Raw genomic sequence first — 13,036 nt, 5'->3', positions numbered from 1 at the left:
AAAAACAACCTCCGATTAAGTAGAAATCGCTTCTGAATGTTCAAAGAAAAACAAACCACAGCCTTGAAGAGCAGCAGACTTTCAGGACAGCAGCCAAATGATAGGACAGGAATAAAACCAGTGGCACACACCCAGTAAGACCAATAACCATGTGGGGACAGACGTACAAAAAAAAGCTCACTTTCACAACATGTTAGTGCTCAACAAACAAGATAACATATTAATAAGTGACCTTCAGAGGTGCAGGTAGGCAGATTTAGTTATATTTTGACTGAGCAATGCTAGCCATTTCCTCCCATTTCCAGTGTTGATGCTAAGCTAATCGGCTGCTTCGTGTTTAGTATCAAGATATGGGTAATGTCAGTCCTCTCAGCCATAAAAATGTCAGAAGATTCTTTAAAGTAGCTGTGACAGAGCTGTTTTTTTTTTATTTTGTTTTGAAATATTGTCTAGTATGTGTTGTCTTGTCACACGACAAGCTGACAGATGTAAGTAAAGAATCTTAAATGCCCTTTTAGGTTTGCATGTATCTTGACACTGATGTGTATCTTCCTTTTTCTTTCTTTTAAATCATTTTTTATGCACAGCTGGTAATTTTTTATGTATCTTACATGTTGTAACTGCACTGTAAATAGAGTATCTTTAAATAAACAAATCTTTACAAGAAAAGAATCTCCTGCCCCTCGCTGCCTCTGCATTCTCAAAATTAGAGGTCCCTATTTTAAGTGCACATACTGTATATGCCCACACACATACACGCCACTATAAATGTACTCATATGTTCAACCACAAGAAAGACACACTGAGAGAGATGAAATAGTCTGGGTGGTTCTCTTTTATACACTGTATTTATATTCCTCTATTCTTACTAAACACACACAAATCATTCAAAATTTGGCTTGTTCACACACTCAGACCAAACTAGAAGCACCATCAAAACGCTGCATGCCTCCACACTCCAGTCACATTGCACTTTCAGTTTATATCCATGTCTGTAAAAACATGGATGCTTCACACACATTGCCCCCCGGTAGCACACAAGATCTATACAATCAGCACAGTTTGGAAACCCATAATAAGCGTCATCAATTTAGTATCTGACCAAATGTCTCCCCTTCTGTTCCTGATGACACTGAGTAAAGGCCAGAAAATTGTTTTTGCAGTATATTAGGATGTCAAAGTGAAGCTGACCTTAATGTCATCACTTCATTTTATCCTATGAGACATTTGTGTGATACTTTAGTGTATGATTTCTTGTGTTATGGCCAAAGACATGTTATGCCAGGTCACAGTGACCTTTGACCTATAATAACTAAATTCTGATCAGTTCATTGTGGAGTCCAAGTGGACCGTCAAATTTGAAGAAATCCCCTCAAGGTGTTTTTTAAATATGGCATTCACATATCACTTTTTTCCACTAACATTTAAATACTAGCTTGTACATTGTTATGTAGCATAAGGTACATATTTGTATTTTTTGTAATATACTTTGTATATACTTTTACACACTTAACATACTTATTTTATACATATTTTACATCTTTAAGTTTTTTACATTCTGGTGTGAGACTGAAGCATTATGCACATATTTTTATTTTATACTTTTACAAATGCACTTTTTAAAATTTTATATCTGTATTTATATCTTTATTTCATTTTATATTTTATCTTAACTCTTACTTTAATACTTTTTGTTTCTGCTTCAATATTCTCTCCAACCCAAAAACAAAATGCCTCCAGTCACCGCTTTCGTCAACAAAGAGGCATAAAAACAATTAAGTCGACAGCCAAAATGCCGCACTCGAGGCTTCAAAACGGGTATAACATATTATTTTAATGTGAAACTCACAATAAGGAAACATTGATTGTGACAGCAACATCAATTGTAACAGTGTACCTAGTGGAAATAGCATGTACTTTCTCTGTATGCCAAAGATGGTTAAAAAAAAAAAAAAAAAAGACGTCATCAGGTGGTAAATAGCAAAAGTGACAAATTCCAAGGCAAAAGCCCAAAATGACACCCAGAAATAACACAGTGCATGTTTTTATGCTTTCATGTCTGTGTGATAAAAAACTGCAATTTAAATGGGTTTCAATTGTGCATTTTTAGCACTTTACACAGTATGAATGTAAAAAAAATTGTTAACACTTTTAGACTTATTGTAGGAGCTGAGCTGGAAGTTCCAAAAATACACAACCTTGCCAGATTTTAAGCCATATGCATGAACACAGCCAAAGTTATTAAAAAATGAAGAATGAAAGCCTGTAAAATGCACCAAACAGTTCCTAAAGGTTAAGTTCTACATTCAGCTTGGGTTGAGACATGGTAAAATTCTGCCGTAATTGGATGGATTATACTGTTAAAAGCATCCATTCACTGAGAGGAGATTAAAAATTATCTGTAAAAATCAGTAGGACAGTACAACAGCTGTTTGCAGCTTGCAGCCCACTCTCTCTCTCTCTTTCTTTATGTCTCTCTCTCGGTGGTAACATGCTTCCTGCGTGGGCGACCAATGTCAGGCTTCATACCCACAGTCTTCATCCTGTGGGCCAATATAGTCAATATAATCAAGGCCAAACACTTAATGGAACATAAACATAACACAGAAACATTTTTTAAATTATAGATAAAATAGAGAATGTAACCCCTGGAACGTCTCACTCAGTTTGAAGGACAGAAACACTATGGTTGCACAAACTGTTACAGAGTAAAAGTTCCTCCCTCACATCAGAACAGACTCCAGCTGCAGAGCCCTAACCACACAAGTTTAATTTCCTCTGTTGTCAACTTTCTCTCAGAATGAACATAACAGCTGATATGACCTACTGAGTGCTATATGGTATGAGTCTTAAAATCCACTATCAGCAGAAATCTAGAAGCTAGTGCTGAGTAGAATGAGAGCAAGTTCGGACATATCTGGAGGTACAATCTGTTAGTGATGTTGATCCAAAGATGCATTGACCCAGCAGGCTGAGTGATGAAATGTTCTTGTAAAATGTGTAGTAACCATTTGTTTTCACTGGGTAACTCAGAAAGACATTTTAAGTTAAGTGTGAAATGATATAATTGTTTCCTCTCTCCCCAGTACCTGGACAAATCAATAATATTGATCAATTGTAGTGCTTTAGGTTTCCTGTTCAATTATTTAGCAGCTCGGATTATCAATGATTTACAGTAAAAGCATATTATAAACATACAGTTCAGGGTAGAGCTGGCTGGTTCTTTGTACTGTGTACACTGGAAGATGATGTGGAGATTGCTCTAAACTATGCACACATAAACACACAAACAAAAAAAAACAGTCTTCATTCAAAACCATGTTCAGACTTATCTTTTCAATCTCACTATAGGATCTGGTCTAAGAAAGGGTTTTAATTGATGGCTCTGTCATCTATCTAAACTAAAGGAGCAGTAGTGGCATCTATGTAGGATTGTAGATTGCAAACAGCTTCAACAACTTCTCCCGCTTCCTCCAGTGTTCATTGTTCAGGAGGATTTTTACCAAAAGCCGAATTATCGGGAGAGATCTCTTCCTCTCCAAAACAGACATACCCATTGATTTAAACACTGAATAAAGCAGTTTCATATACATCAAATAATATATATAATCAGTGTTTTTCCAACACTGATCACCGCAGAGTAGATGCTAACTACAGTGGCCAATGCAAACCCCAAATGTCCCTATTTAGACTCAGACGAGGACATGCTAGATATAAACATTTCATTATAATGTAACAAAAACACAACAGTTTTTATTTTCAGATAATTATACAATAAAGAAAACAACCTTATCATATTATATTCCATTTTTGCCAATATATTCCCTTAAATGGTACACTCTGGACCCTAAGTGGACTAAACAGGAAAGAACACTAAAGATGATTTTAAAGCGAATTACAAGGAATTTAGGCAAAATAGCTGCTACGGAAGGCCACCTTATATTTTTCTTTCCTCCTCCAAAGACAACAAGTATTATTATGAATTTCTGAAACTGAGTGTAAAGCAATGTTTTTTGTGCTTTGAGTGTGTGTGTGTGTGTGTGTGTGTGTGTGTGTGTGTGTGTGTGTGTGTATAACAAAGACAGTGTTCAGAGTAAACAGCAGCAGACAGAAGCTAGAAACCCATTAGGCAATAACTCCATTATGAGCATCATATTTCCCCATCATCTGAACTTAACAAATAAACCAGCCGCAGTGGTTACTGTTGCAATGCATAAAAACATTCCTAAAGGCAAATATGGCTCTGTGAAATGCAGTGCAGTAACTCAGAGCCTCTGAGGAAAGTTTGGCACTTTAGTCACAACTCTGTGATATCAAACAAGTTCAATGTTTATTCTAGTCTGAGATGTTTTATTAAATCAGTTATCCACCGCATGAAAATGGTGATATCTACTCACTTAAACTGATTCATGGCAAAAAACCTATTATGGTACTTTCCTAAACAGAGGGAAATATTTATGTCTGTTAATATGACACAGGCCAGGTCCTTACATACTTTAAGGAGTATGGTAGAAGCTCAATGGAAAATTCAAAGCAGTTATATAATGCTCTGGACTGTTTACAATTCCAACCAACAGTTTGGCTCATCTCACAGGGCAGCAGGATTCAGCTGCAGAAAACTGAATCAGTGCAGGTTTAATGAGATACAGGAATACTGCAAAACTGGACACCACAGAATTTACATTATAATCCTCATCATCATTTTTAGCTTCAAGCTGTAAAACTTAAAATCTTATTATCATTCATCATCTTTTGCTGTTGAGAGCGCATTGTCTTTCAGTTTATTGCTCACACTAACCACACAGCACTTCTTCTGTTTAACTCAAAGAAATCAATAATTCTGCTACAGAAGAACATGGGACATATGACAGGATACAGTATTAAAAATGTGTTTATAGGGGAACTCCACCAATTTATACATGTCTGCTGGGGATGAGGACTACAAGTCTGAAAATAAGTGAGAGAGAAAAGGGATCAAGGACCAGGGAAAAAGAAAAGGGAATTTCACGGACATCGAGACATGAAAGTTATTAGAGCTGCACAGAGGAGCATCTATGTTTTATTTGACAGAATCTGGCAGCTGGAGCCTCACAGGTAACGTGAAAGGAGGGAAAATGTAAACACACCCGGCTGTAGCTGACAACTTTAATCCCTAAAGTACTTTTTAAAAACAAAATTTTATTGTATTAAACGCATTTCAAATTCTAACCTGTTGCTTAGTGATAATGAATTTCACTTGAAGGAAATCAGAAAAAAAAAGATTTGCCACAAAGGGAAAATGTCCTTTCCAGAGGCCTCAGTGTTTTGGTTTGTTTTCCTCTACGCTTTCAGACTCAACATGTTTAAATCAGCGGAGGCAGCCTGTGTGGGACCGTGCAGTGTCTCTTACTTGATTTGAGGAAGTATTTGAGGGAATAAACAGTTTTTGGTGCAGAGGTTACTTGAGGTCAGGGGCTCTAACTGACGCCTACATCCTTCATCTACTCTCCTACACCAATATCAGAAACATCTCTTGCTTTTATGACCTGGTTATTTTATATTCAGCCATTAATGTGTACTTAACAATGCCAGATCCTGGGCCGCGCCATTGAAACTGGACTTGGATAGAAAAAAGTTGTTAATATATCAGTTAATGATAAGCTCCTTTACTGCTCAGGTGTGTTAGAAGAGGACTGATAACCTTTTGCTGCTGCACACAGCTACACGTTCCTTCAAGACGTGTAACACAAAGCGTGCTTTAAAAAAAAGGGATTTCATTGAGTTGCATTGACTGTTTAACATTGTTGGCATGGAAAAAGATAAATCACCAAAACTGGCTAAATACAGTACCGCCTGCTTTGGAGGACTGGTAATGGAATAATCTTGGAAATATTTAAAATGGAAAAACTGACTATCTCTTTGACAATCCAAAAGAACAAATTATATCAAATTTGAAATAAATGATCATATTAATAACCCCATTATGAGCAGACTTTGAACGTTTCATCTCTCTTTGCCCTTCTTAATGGGAAAAGTAAAAAAGGAAGAAACGGCTGGCGCTCCGTGGAAAACTGGCATGCTTTACGGCCCTTAACATTCAGTTAGGGAGACAATTATTGATCTCAATTTAAACTTTATTTTGCAGTTACTAGGACTGATAGTGTTAAACTAATGTAGTATTTAATCATATTATTTATATTTCTATAGTTAAATATGCTTTAAAGTGTAAAGGGTTCAATTTCACATTCAAATTTGCCTTTGCAATTTAAAAAGCTGTTCTTTAATGCCTTTGACCTTCGTTCTGCTCATTTTACAAGGATTGGTACAGGCACCGTTTAGGAACCGGTACCGCTTTAAAAGTATCATGAAAATGGTGAACTGAAAGTTTTCTTGAGGACTGAGTTGCGGCCCACAGACTTTGTGGCTCTTATCTTTTTCTGTGAATGAGCAAATGTGGGTGTGTATTTAAAAAAAACTGCAAAAGGGTTATGTGTAATAAGCATTTTGAACCCTATGATATTGTATTTTTCAAAAAAAATAAAATGGGAAAAATAACTAATGCAACAAGTTGAAATGAAATATGTTGCAACACTATATACACTATACACTCTCTGTATTTTTTTTTTATTTATTTATTTTTAACAAATCCAGATTTTGATCTAACCAAAGATCATTGGATCCGAACATTTTCCATATCTGCTGAGCCATATTTTATATTAAGTTTCAGTCTCACCATTGCTGGAGTCCTTATTTGACCACACATAACAACAACTGACGTCAGAAACAAATTCAATTTGCCTTTGCTCAGTAACTACCAGGGAGACATGTCAACAGGTCGTTCTGCTGTCCAAATATTTGCTCAAGTATTTGTTCACAGAGCAAACTCAGCCTGTGTGTTGGAGCAGATATCAGTGGGGTAAATTCCATAGATTCCTCTCACTGTTCACTTCATGTAACTTCTCTTCTCTCTATATGCAGCTCTCTATTGTCTCGTGACCACCGTCCCCCTGACCCACCTACTGTCTCCTGTCTCTGTTCCTTGTCCCTCTCTGTCTCCACTCTGCATCAGCTGCTCAGCCCACTGAAACCATTGCTGTGGTTTCATCTCTGTGAATATCAGTATCATTTTATGAGCTATTCTTCAATTTATTGGCCATAAAATGTTTTAACTTTGCAGTGTTGTTATTTGAAAATCCTATAATCATGTAAAGCAGACAATGTGGAGGATTAAGGCCCTGACACACTAAGCCAACATTCGCTCGTCCATCAATGTTGGACTATTGGTGAGCGTCTGTCGCCCTAGCTTTTGCGGCGTGTCCTGCACCATTGGCACTAGTTGGCCGCATGTTTTTTTTCTCAGTTTTTCAGCATGATGAATCAGCGTCGGAAACAGCGGAGCGGAGCTGTCGTAGAAAATTATTATTTTATACTATTGAATTATGTAAATGTAATCAGGAATAACTGTATGGAGATGTATCATTCCCAATTATTTTAATCTGTTTTATTATTCATCAAGATGAGGATTGACCACGAGTGCAAGTTTTCTCTACATCAGCAGCCCATTAGAGAATGAATCCCGAAAAACTGAAATGAGGAATGTTAACAAACAGCCAAAGTCAGATGGCGTGAGATCCAAACAAATTTGTTATACGTACGTGTACTCTTGCTCGCTAGTGCATGCTATATATAATTAGTTTTTTTTAACATGGGGTTGAGTTGGTAATGTGCTAACCTGCTAACAAGCATCTTTATTCCCACCTGTTGGTCTTCTAGATTCACTTTTTGAATGACAAATACAGACTACCACCGTCTGCTGGTATAGAGTGCTATTTCCTCTTACACAGATAGAGAACATACGTGCGGTGTGTTTAAGTGTAACTTTTTAGCCAAGATGCAGGCGACAAAAGGCAAGCCAACTGTTGGCCTTCATTGCTACTGTTCCTTTGATTCAGTTTGGTGTGTCTGAGGCATAGACTGTCTATAAAGATGGACGACTCGTCCCCAAATCCTCCCACTGTGCAAAAATGAAGCCAAAATATCCAAGATACCGCCGATGCCATCTTGCACTGTAGGCATCATTTGGAATCAGAGTCTGCACAATACAGATCTCCACGGTGCCAATATCCCACCCATACAGCTGTCTGACCAGTTGCGAGCAGCGCCATTGATTGTAAACACACCAATTGGCTCATACAGCTGTCAATCATGATGTCAAATCCCATTTTTATAACATTAAATAATTAGTTAAAACCAAACTTATCCTAAAAAACGAACACTTGGACAAACATCTTTTTAATAAAAACTACCTAAAATGACTGAGAGCATGTTTGGAGAAAATTCATTTGATGCTTGAGTTTTTAGATTGTCAATATTATATATTATAATATCTCAATATTTCACAAACCACGTCTTTTGTTTCTCACCTTGGGTCTTTTCCAGGTGACTCTGCCAATGCGGTTGCTCTGGTAGAACAGAGACTGGTCAGTTGTGGGGAACAGGGGGTCTTCAAACAGACGTCCATTCTGCTGGCACTGCCTCCTCAGTGCAGCGAAAGACTGGCCCTCGTATGGAGCTACCATCCCCCTGCACACACAAAAACAAACTTTCTCAGTTCTGACAATAAAAATATTCTTACGATGAAAAACACGCCAATGGCCCACACGGTCAGTTTAAATATACTGTGTAGTATGCAATACAGCAAACTGGGAATAAAACCAGGGCTGTTACTGAAACAATGTTTGTTATTTTGAGAAAGGGGAAACTCTGCAGATTTATATTTGCCTCAAAGTGCACACTGTGATGTGAGTGAAGATTAATAACAAGGATATCCCTCTCCCTTAACACTCCCAAAACTCACCCACAAGAAAATCAAACACAATACATCAACTTCACAAACTGCCCCTTCAGTCATGTGACACGATGACAAACAGAAACCTGGACAGTCATGTTTGACTAAGGATCACCAGCAAAGCAAACACATGATGAAAGTGTGTGTGCGTGTGTCTGTGTGTGTGTGCGTGCAGCAGCATTAAGTCCCCGATCTGGTGTGTGAAGTCCTTAAAGCAACTTCCTGTCTGCCAAATAAATGAGACAATGAAATAAAGAGGAAGCGGTGTGTGTGTGTGTGTGTGTGTGTGTGTGTTTCATTTGTTTTTGGATGGAGACATGGGGCGCCTGTTGCGGACTAAAGTCATATTTTAAAGGGACAGTTTACCTTAAAAACTTTTTATTTATTTATTTATTTTCTAACACAAATTTATTTAAAAGATTTAATAATACAAAGTTAAACATCAAAGAGAGCAGAAATTGTCAAAAAGACAAGTGACAGACTTACATTGAACAATAAAGAAAAAACAAAAAAACAAGCCCTAAATGAATAGACATTAAGTCGCAGACCCTGTTTGAGATCTTGCTTCAGGGAGCTCCGTCTGAGAAGATTTTGGTTGTCAGATATGATTCAGACCACAGGTCTGTAGTTGTCATTTACGGCTGAGAAGATAACCATGGAGGAAGTGAAACCCCCTCATCACAATAGTCTTATGACTCTTACTCACACTGGAATCCCGTCTATAGCGTTTTAAATCGTAAAAATTAACTATTCCCCATTTTTCTAGGGAACTCCTGGAACTCTCTCAAGATCCACAGGGGTCCCCGGACCACTGATTTCAAACCGTAGGATTAGTTTGCCACTTAGTGCTGCAATGTTCATTAAATATTCAATGTACATTGAAAGCTGCATTTTTTGGCTACAAGTATTGTGCATCTTAGGCAGCAGATAAAAACACACTGCTATGCAACATATCAGTAGCAGTAGAGGTGATTTTTAATTAAAGCATTAATAAATGTTGGTAAATGAACTGTTAAACAACATTCCTCCAACTTGTTCCGACATGTATAAGTTTGTTTGGCACCAGTAATTGATGCCTGTGAAACATGGCTAATAGGGAATATTTTATTGTCCCTCTGTGTAAACAAAACTACAAGTCACAAGTAAAAATTATTATAACTCTTTTGCATTTTTAATATGTTATTGCATTTAACAAATGTATGTGTTTTGCTGTATTTTACAAATTTGAACACAACACCCATGTTGTAAAGATATAATCTCATCGAATTTGCTGCAGTGCTGTAGATTGAACTACCAGGATATAAAGGCGTTAAAATGAGAACAACTTTTACAACTAAAATTACACATACACATGAATGCACTGGCAATATTCATTCAAAAAGCATCAGTTAGAATAGGAAAACACTGACAGGACAAACTGTAAAGCATAAGTACTTTCACTTTCAGACTTTAATACTTTTACTTACTGGTTTTGAATGCAGGACTTGTACTGGTGTTGCACTTTTAGTTAACTACAAGATCTGAGTACGGCTTTTAGTACTGACTGCCAGGATGTGGGTTACCATAGAGACGGTTCATTGGTCACATCAGGCAAGTCAGTAATTATATCAGTGTCAATTAAAGGCACTAAACACAGAGGACACTGAACAGATCATTAAAACCACAACATATTGTACTGCCTGTTGGTGCTTCTTTTCAGTAAATACTTTTTTCCTCTGTGATGCTGAAGATATTGAAAAAAAAAAACATACTTGTAAAAACGAAACAAAAAACGAGTCCTTCCAGAGACAATGTCCTGATTGCTCTTTACAATATTATTCTATAATGATATTTGAGGAAACAGTTCAGATTGAATCTGTTCACAAAGTGGCATGGCAGAAACGTTTTTGGCTTTTATAGATCACATGATACTTTATGTGCTTGTCGGTAGAAACCGGCCCCCTCAGGCATGATGCAGCAGGCACTAAAAGATGTGTTACTGCATTGCATAATTCTTCAAAAGTTTAGCGGATCATCAGAAAGTTTTGAAATCAGGTGACATCTGTGAAATCTGAACTATATACTCCCAGAAATCCCTCATATGTGGCCACTCCCACGTATAAGGGGTGCGCCTTCCCATTAGCGCTCGCATAACATTCCTACGTCACCCTGGATTGGAAATAATGACGGCTAGTGTGGCGGCTGCAATAGAAATAAAGCTGCTAATATTTTAAAAATCCATCACAATGCTTCTTGGACTGTTATCGCAAGAGGAGAAGTCACATAACATCACTCAGTGGAAACGCAGTTGTCTTGCAATGTTGTTTTATCGACATTTAAAAAATATTGTTTGAGTTTTGCACAAATCTTTAATGGAAATCTGTTTTAAGAGAGTCATTTGAAGAATAAATAAGGGAGCATTTGAATTCACACTGAACTAACGGCAGAGTGAAGCTGCACAGTTGTAAAGCACGTTTAAAGGAAAACAGCATGAGGACTCTGAGGGGTCGTGAGCTGGTGAGAGGAAACTGACCCTCTTCACTGTGGAAAAGAAAAGCATGACTGAGACATGACTCATCATCAGAGGGGGGCGGGGGACAACCTGTTTCTCTGTGTTTATACTCACTTTGGTCACTATCACAAACATTTCAACATGTGTAAACGTGCAAATTACTGACACCATTAAAACCAGACTGCTGGTCTATTTGCTTCTCGGATTTAATATTAACTGCAGGCCTTTTTCACAACATTTTGATTTGATTACCAACAACATTAATGATGGCTCTGTTGTATCAGAGTGTCTTCTTAGTGTCATGAGTGAGCTTGTTAACATTTTTGTAAACTGAAAATCTTTGAGTTTTGGACTGTTTTATACAATTTGAAGCTAATAATGGATTTCTGAGGCTGATCAACAATCAATAATTTTGATTTTTAGGTTTGCTATCAATATGTGGGCCAACAATGGATAGTTTTACATGAACACAAAAAAGTTCTTTATGTTAGAGTCTAAAACACTGTTTATGTAACCAACACACAGAGCTATCTGAGTGTAACATTTGACACTGTAAAAAGTGCTCTCTGTTAAACAAACTCTGTCATGGTGACACAGTGTCTAAATGACCTCAGGCTCATATTTAGCATCTGTGTACTGCAGTTTCCTGTTACTTCAGCAGATATACTGTATATTCTGATGCCTCATCTATATCCAATATATCCACCCAACTGGTTTAAGGGTTCCTACAGCATATGGCAAGTTAGATTTAAGTTTATTAAAGACATTTTAATACCACTCAGAATAACATTTATGACCAATTTTACAACAACCATAAGTGAAAACAAAACTACTTACATCAATTACTTTGGGCCCAAATGTTTATCGTAACATGAACCGTGGCTTTTTGGGTAATAGCCAGTGTTGTTTGTTGTTGTTTTTTTCTTGTCCATTTGGTATTTCTTACTCTGCATCTGGGATTCAACTGCTTTCATTCTCATCTTGTCACTTTTGGAAAAACTTTTTGCATAAAGCAAGCCGAGTCTCTGAGGCATTGCCTTGTGGCGGTTACAGCCATGCCACAAAATCTTGATTAAATGGCCATTTTTCACTGAATTTGCGCTTCCCTGCGTTGTCCAGGGTACAGTGACAGCTGGCTAACGTACATTTCAATACAAATTAAGGCCTTATTTTTAGATTAATAATTTTAATGCCTTTTAAGTCTTTTTTACAATGTCTAGGCAGACAACTGGCGACTGATTTCTATTGCAGATATATGCAAAATCAGTAAACTAATTTATGTTATCCTTTTACAGCTGTAATTGTAATAGTTAAAGATATCTTAAACACGGCAGTCCGACCCACCTAACATTTCTGCTGTTTTTATTTCATGTTCTTTGTTGCTTTGCTACCATCTTTAATAAACCTGAAGCTAAGCAATGTACTGCTGTGGACGGGGCAACAACAAAACATGTTTTAGCCACTTGAAAAATCAGTATCAGTGTGTGCTCTAGCTTTTAATATTTACTCCACTTCTACCTTACACTCTAATCAATCAAGGCAACAGTAGCAACTCCTGTGTTCTGCTCAGTAATGTTACTGTTTTTGTCAGTGGAGTCTGGTGTTTTTGTGATAACTGTTTTAGTTTCCTTTTGGAAAGGGCTATCTGACATTAAGGTAAAGTGATGAAAATATTCTTATACAGTGTACACAAACATATTACACCAAGACGCCAAAAC

General features: G+C 37.2%; 1 pseudogene; it reads right to left on the bottom strand.

The window, feature by feature from the left end:
* LOC121943304 overlaps positions 1-12,213 on the bottom strand; it is a 34,711-nt pseudogene extending 22,498 nt beyond the window's left edge.
* Positions 12,214-13,036: the final 823 nt, after the last annotated feature.

This window comes from Plectropomus leopardus, chromosome 5, assembly GCF_008729295.1.
Source record: "Plectropomus leopardus isolate mb chromosome 5, YSFRI_Pleo_2.0, whole genome shotgun sequence".
Classification (NCBI taxonomy): domain Eukaryota; kingdom Metazoa; phylum Chordata; class Actinopteri; order Perciformes; family Serranidae; genus Plectropomus; species Plectropomus leopardus.
The sequence above is the reverse complement of the archived record's forward strand: the minus strand, read 5'-3'. Positions and strand labels throughout refer to the sequence as shown.